Here is a 7,864-nt window from a genome sequence, read left to right as displayed (position 1 = left end):
TTGAAACGGGAATGAATGGCCAGCCTGTGCAGGGATGGAGGGGAAGGAGAGGCTTGGAGCCCCAGGACATGCCCTGTCCAGCCTGGCCCAGGCCATCTGTACCGCATTTCAGTGCTGGCACTGAGCCCCGGTGGGCACAGTTCTGAGCACTCTCTCAGCAAGGGTGGCCTGTGGGTTCAGCCCACTGCCTGGGGTCACTCAGGTCTCTCTACTCCTTGGTGCATAACTCATGGTTTGTGAGGTCATCGAACAGAAAGTGTAGGTAACAAGAATGAAGGAGATAGCACCATGGTGAATGCAGGGAAACCTTGGCCTTTCTGGCCTGGGATGTGGGAGACAGGACCAAAGGCCAAAGGGTCCTCCAGAGGGATGTGCCTACTCTGTGAATTAATTAGAGGCCAGGCCACTGCGGAGATGAACGCTTCCCCTGGCTCTTCCTGGCCGCCCGCACAGGAGGAGGCAACAGGGATTTGGAAAGAGAGATGAGGAAGGAGGACTGTGCTTACAGCCTAGACCACAGGGGATAAGACTCTTCAGGTGGCTAATGGGATAGGAATTCTAAAGTTTCCATCCACTGTCTTCCCAACAGCCCCTTCTCTCCCCTACTTCTTTCTTGCTATCAGAATTCAGATACTAGCAGCCATGTTTTTCAGGGGAGCCTGGGATCGTTCCTGCCCCAGGAGTGAATCCTGATTATTCTAAGCGAAATGTGATAGTCTTGTTTCCTCTGCTGGTGATTGCTCACACACAGGCGTGTTGTGCAACTCTGGAGAGTGACAACTAAGGGGAAGATTGTTGGTGGAGACGGGGTGCCTTTTGTGAAAGGCTTTCCAGGATCTGAAAAACTGACTTGCTAGAAGAAGCAGCCACCTACCACCCTTGGTTGTTGTTTGGTGAGGATGTGATGCCTGGAGCTCTGGGAGCCATATTGAGATCACAAGGGAAAGGAGACTAGAAAGAGAAAAAGAACCTGGGTCTTAACCAAACTTGGAATTGCCTTACTTCTGGCCTTTTGTTATAAGAAATAATGAACTCTTTATTTTTAAAATCACTCATAATTGAATTTTCTATTGATTGTTCCTGAAAGCAGTCAATCTTATCAAACTTCTGAAGTCAGGATGAAATGATTCAAATTGTCTGCTATGAGTCACTTCTTGGGGGCAATTAAAAGGTCTCTGAACTCACTGGAACCTATTTTTTCCAGAATTGCCCCCTTTCCCTTTGGGTAAAAGTTATTGAAGAGTCTGGGTTTGGGGTTCAGAAGAACTGGGATCAAATCCCACACTTTTATGTGGGTATTTTATGACTTTATGTTAGTTATTTAAACCAGGAATTGGCAAAATTTTTCTGTAAAGGGCCAGAGAGTAATTATTTTAGACTTGATGGGACACGTGGTCACTGTTGCAACTATTCAGCTCTGTTGTTTTAGTTTGAAGGCAAACTGTGGATAACATACAAGTAAATGAGTATGGCTGTGTTCCAATAAAACTTTATTTACAAAAACAAGTGGCAGGTCAGTTCCGGCCTACAGGCCAAGTAAATCAACCCTGGGTCAAACTCTGAGTCTCAGCTTCCTCATGAGAAAATGAGGCTAATAGTTCTTTCATCTTGGGGCAAATCTAACCATCAAAAGAGTTGACTTAAAACTGTTACTACATAAAGTTTAATTTACATGTGGGCCCTCTTTCTTCTGAGAACCAAAAGTCCTGGTGCTCAGGCGTGGAGAAGAGCTTGACTCTACTACCTGCTAAAGCTGTGTGACTTTGGGAAAGTCACCTAACTTCTCTGAGCACCACATTTCCCCTCTTAAAGTGGGGATGCTAAGACCTACTTCACACAGGGAGGCAAGGATGAAGTGAATACTGTGTGTGAGGTGCTGCACAGATTGAATGTCATGAAGGAGCAAAACCTCCTTTTTCTGGCTCATCTCAGCTCACCTGTATCTTGACAGTGGGTAAATCTTGGTTTCCTCTTTCACTTCCCATGGGCCCTGGAGCCCTAGGGAGATGGCCAACCCCCCTTCCCCTGTCGTGTACTCTCTCCACCCCTCTCTTCCCTCCCCCAGGGCCCTCCCCACCACACCGGCTTCCCCATTTAACAGAACGAGTAATTAACAATGTTAATTCTAATCTCATTTGCTAATGAAGGCAGTCTAATTGCACCATAATTGGCAGCAGCAGCAGCAGAAACACACAAAATAAACCCTGCGTGTGTAATTCGGTTTAACTTCTTTATAATTACCTTGTAGGCTGGGACCTGGTGGTTGGGGGTGGGGTGGGAGGTTGAGGAGTTAGGAGGGAGGGAGCCAAGACCCGAGGGTGGGAGAAAGGGTGAGTGGGCTTTTCCTTGTCCCATATTTGATTATCCCCAGACCTCAGAGATGAACTTCCTCCCCCTCACTTCCCATTTCCACCTTTGGGCCGTTCTGGCAGACCTATTCTATAGGTTGGCTTGACATCTTTTTTAGTGCATCTTCCAAAAGTGCCTCTGTGAGTCTGGAGTCCAGCCCGTCTTTCCATCCTCAACTCACAGCCTTGACTCCATTTTCCAGCCCAGCAGAACAATCCTGCGTAGGCGCAGGCAGGGTCTTCCGTTTGGAATGCCAGCCCCACCCCATTTCATCCCTCTGGAGAAAGCCCCTCCCTTTAAGGCCCTGTGGGTGCAGAGGCAGGAAGCCTTCCCTGAGCCTCAGAGCCTAACGTGCACTCCTTTTCCACGTCACCTGGCACAGACCTGCCTTGTACCACACATCCCAGTGTTTCACACGCGCCTGTTTTCTGTTTACATGCTTCCTCTGTTACCAGATTGTTCCTTTGTTTAAGTACACTCGGTGCCTGGTGCAGAATAAATGCTTGATTCTATTTTTGTAGAATGCTTAAATGAGAGGTAGGTGACCTTGAAGAAGGTTCTGGAAGCATGTGGCCAGGAATGTTAAAGGGACTGGTCTCTGGTCCTGGTCTCTAGCTAACTTGCTGTGTGACCCACGGCAGCTCTCTGTACAGTGAGAAGCTCACACTCCATAATCTTCTGTTGTCTGCCTGTTTTCAATGTCCAGGACTTTTTGAATTTTCATGGTTGAAGTTCTTTCTCCCTTCCAAAATGAATGAATGAACAAATAAAGGCAGCTAACACTGTAACATCAATTCTGGGCCATCTTTTCCCCGGGAAGTGAAGTTCCCACCGAAACTTCTTATGCTGTCTTCTCCCTCTTCACCAGGTAACCTCACTGTGATGCTGGTGATTCTGAATAAATATGTAAACATCTTCTCTGAACCCTAATATAATGTCTCCCACTTCTCATTCCAGTAAGCCATGCTTTATTCGCTTCCCCTGTCCAGTTCTGGAGACAAATGAGTGCCCAAGGCACTTATATATACAGCCATTTCCATAGCAACCAGCTGTGCTTTAGGGTGAGCCACAAACTGCTTTCGGTTAAGGGGTGGTAGGTGAAGAAATTTAGCATCTTAGGGGCTTAAGAAAGCACTTTAGAAGAAGCGTGCTTCTCCTAAGCCTGGAGTCCCTCCACACTGCTCTCCGGGTGTCCATCACCTGGGCCCTTGGCTTCATTTTTCTCTGCAGACATTCCTGTGGAGCCCTCCCACCTTCTCCTTTAACACTCGCTTGCGTAGCTGCAATCCTGGTGTTTCTCTACCACTACCTCGAAACCTCCGAAACCTCCTTGCTTCTCTTCTGTCTGTGTTATCACGTTTCGTGGATCCCGCACCTTGGTTTATAGTTTTATTTTGGTGGTGCCTGGGAGATAAAATTTCTGAGACAGCTTAGGAGAAATTTAATGCCAGGCAGCTTCCTGATCTTTCGTATGAGACCAGATTATTTTTTTCTCTTTCCTCTCTGGTGGCTTTAATATCTTTTCTTCATCCATGGAGTTCTGAAATTTGCCCACGAAGCACCTTGGTATCAGGGGACCCATTAATCCAGAAACTGATATCCTTCAGTGCTAAAACATTTGCTCATATTACTTCTGTGATAATTGTTTTACTTCGATTTCTTTCTCTTTCTGGATCACTTATTAATTACATTGTTTGACCTCTGGACTGATTGAAAATTTTTTTAATAATTTTCACTTTTTAAAAAAAAATTCTTTTTCCTTTTGTTCTACTTTCTAGGAGATTTCCTCAGTGTTATCCACCAAACCTCCGGTGGAATTTTCTCTTTCTTTTTTTAATTCCCATAATTCTTTTTATTTTTTCCTGGATGTTCTTAAAAAAAATTTTTTTTTTTTTAAATAGGAGCCTGTCCTTTTTTCACAGATGCACTATCTTCTCTTATTTCTCCAAGGATAATCATAGGGTTTGGGGATATCTTGCTTGTTCCTAAGTTGCTTCTGTTATATCTGAGCCCCTTTCTCCCAGATTTTTTGTTTGTTTGTTTTGGCCTTCATATTTTGTGTGGGATGCTCTGGTTGCCTAGAAACTTTGTGTGCCTGGGCTTGGGTGCGTGTGTGTGGGCTCAGTCACAAAACAGTGCCTTACTCTTTGCAACCCTATGGACCGTAGCCTGTCAGGCTCCTCTGTCCATGGGATTCTCCAGGCAAGAATACTGGAGTGGGTTTCCATTTCCTCCTCCAGGGGATTTTCCCGACCAAGGGATAAAACCCAGGTCTCCTGGATCTCCTACACTGGCAGGCGGATTCTTTACCACTGAGCTGCCTGGGAAGCCACATACATGGGCCTGGTGTGAGGCAAAAGGGTGGAGGGTGTTTGGGGGACTAGCTCTCCGTCTGTCCTTGGTCTGTACTGTTCTATCCATTAGAGAGGAATCCTTTGAGCTCTGGCTTGGTGGTAGAAACTGGGCTGACAATGTTCAGGAAATTGAGTGACAGAAGAAGGTGTGTAGACCTTTACTTAATACCTCTGTCTTTCATCAGCATCTTGCTGACAGTAAGGGTTTGTGTTATGGAGTTTAGAGCCATCCAAATCCACCCAATCCATGGTTCTTCTCTCTTACGCTGGGGATGGGAAAGTGGGGGTAGGGATGGTATCTGGGTGCTCTGACGACTTCATATGCAGACATTCAGCCAATGCTTCCATTTTAAGCTTGACTTGAACCCCATTTTTTAAATCTGATGTCTTTATTGAATTTGTTACAATATCGTTTCTGTTTTACGTTTTTCTTTTTCTTTTTTGCCATGAAGCATGTGGGATCTTAGCTACCTGACCAGGGATCAAACCAGTACCCCCTGCATTGGAAAGCAAAGTCATAACCACCGGACCAGGGAAGTCCCAGAACCCCACTTTCAGAAGCAGCTGTGTCCCTAGTACTGGAGGCTTTCTGGGTTTCTGCACCAGGAAGCAGCCAGGCCCTGGGATCCTCCCACTGCCCACTGAGATTTCTGTCTTCTTGGGCCTTGAGAGTCACTCCGTACTCACCCATCGGCTCCTCAGCCTCACCAATTGCATTGCCTCTTCTCCTTTTCGCTTCATCTTGTTTATGTCTTAGCAAAATCCCTTAGTCATTTCGGTGCCATGTTGGGAGGAAGGGAGGTGAAGGGTGACCTCCCTGTGTGTGCAGAGCATTTCAGAGGGTGCAGAACCCGTCCACATCCATCCTTTCACTCTATCTCCCCGAGAGCCCGCTGGGCTGGGCAGGGAGGGAGGTTTTCTCTGCCACGTTTAACCAGAACTCCCAACATGATTCCTTAAGCAGCGTTTAAACAAAAGTGAACAAGTGTTGGAAACAGAAGTGAGAGGTGGTTTCACTGCCATTGCCCCGGCTTCCCCATGCTCCCCACGTGGAATTTAATGAGAAGTGAAATGCCATTGGCAACGCGGGCCCAGTGGGAAGAGGAATTTGGAATCAGGGCGGCTAGAAACAGCCTGGGTCCAGGGCACCTGAAGTAAAATTGCTTTGATGTAGTAACTGATGATGTGAAAATTAAAAGTTGAAAATCAAAGGCAGAGCCTGATGGTGGTGGGAGGCACTGAAGGAGGCCTTTGGGACTTCTCTCTCTCAACTCCTGTTTTTCTTTTCAAGCCTAACGTTTCTGCTTGTTGGCATGAATTTGTATGTGTGTGTGTGTGTGTGTGTGTGTGTGTGTGTGTGTGTATGCGTGCGCCTGCCCATATATGTATTTAGATGCATCTGTGTATGTGCATTTGTGCATCCAGGCATGTGAGCACACCTCTGTGTGCATGTGTACATGCATCCATGTGTGTACATATGTGTCTGTGTCTGTGTATGTGTTTGTGGGTGTGTTGGGCAGGCGTGACAGTCCGTGAGCTTCAACTTGGTAAAGTGAAAGAGCAAAAGATGTAGAACTGGATTCAAGGACAACCACACTCATTGCATCTCAGGCACTGTCTTGCTTTCTCTGAGTCTCTGTTCTCTTACCTATAAAATGAGGTTAATGATGTCAAAGCTGGATGCCATGTTTTTTAAAAAATTTATTTTTGGCTGCACTGGGTCTTCCTTGCTGCACACAGGCTTTTCTCTAGTTGTGGTGAGCAGGGGCTACTCTCTAGTTATGGTGCTTGGGCTTCTCATTGCAGTGGCTTCTCTTGTTGCGGAGCATGGGCTCTAGGGCGGTTGGGCTTAAGGAGCTGTGGCTCCCGGGCTCTAGAGCACAGGCTCAGTACTTGTGGCGCACGGGCTGAGTTGCCCCATGGTGTGTGGGGTCTTCCGGGACCTCCCATGTTTCCTGCACCGGCAGGCGGATTCTTAACCACTGGACCACCAGGGGAGTCCTGGGATACCGCCGCATTTTGGGGGGAAGGGTTGTGACAATTCTTGGAGTGTCAAGGATCATGCAAATGTCATTCATTCATTTTTCACTCATTCACCTGAGACACCCTTATTGAGCATTGCCTAACAGGTGCCCTGTTCTGAGGAATTTGGAGGAAATGAAAACACAGACACCTAGATACCCTGTGCAGAGAGCCTGGATGGACACTCAGGGAGGCACTGGCCCCAGCGAGGAGGAGGCCCCTTAGAGATAAAGGTGGGAAGTATGGGGTGTGAGGAGTTGGTATTGAGCAGACAAATGGAGGTAGGAGGCCTGTGTTAAACCCCCTTAGGACAGAAGGACAGAGCACAAGATGTGGATGTGAGAGTGGATGTATTTGTTGATTGGGTGGGAAGTCAGACGCAAAGTACTAGACACCATGATGCTCTGGTTCACGGCCAGCCCTCCCACTAGAAGCAGTCGGGCAAGCTCTGGGGAAGTGTGCACTCCAGTATTCATTTGTGTGTTCACCCTTCGATCTAACAAGCATTGGTGAAGCTCCCAGGGCTTGTCTGGTGGCTCTGATGGTAAAAAAGCTGCTTGCAGGGGGAGACCCAGCTTCGATCCCTGGGTTGGGAAGATCCCCTGGAGAAGGGAATGGCAACCCACTCCACTATTCTTGCCTGGAGAATCCCATGGACAAAGGAACCTGGCGGGCTACAGTCCATGGGACCACAGAGAGTTGGACATGACTGAGCGACTAACACACACACACACACACACACACACACACACACACACACACACACACACACGTCCCCACTCTGCTAGTCCAGTTGTGGGCTCTGGAGATGCAGCAGTGGGTCCACCTGCTGGAGCCCAAAGCCACCTGCAGGGGTCCTAGTAGTAGCCTCCTCCCAGGCACACCCTCCAACTAGGGCTGGCTGCAAGGGTTCTCCCAGAACAATGTCACTGTTGAATTTTATGCTGTTTTTTTTTCCCCTTCCAGAGGAACATCTGCCAATGACTTTTATGATGTTGAATAAAAAAGACTTTTTTTTTCCCCTTTAGATATTTTTATTTCACCTTTAAAGGATGTACAGTAAGGGTGAGAACATCACGATGAAATCTCTGCAGTAAATAACTCTTGGATCCCTTTCTCATGCCAGCAGAAGGACAAAA

This window comes from Giraffa tippelskirchi, chromosome 3 (genome assembly GCF_054371585.1).
Source record: "Giraffa tippelskirchi isolate mGirTip1 chromosome 3, T2T-mGirTip1v1.2.pri, whole genome shotgun sequence".
Taxonomy (NCBI): domain Eukaryota; kingdom Metazoa; phylum Chordata; class Mammalia; order Artiodactyla; family Giraffidae; genus Giraffa; species Giraffa tippelskirchi.
This window is presented reverse-complemented; position numbering follows the sequence as displayed.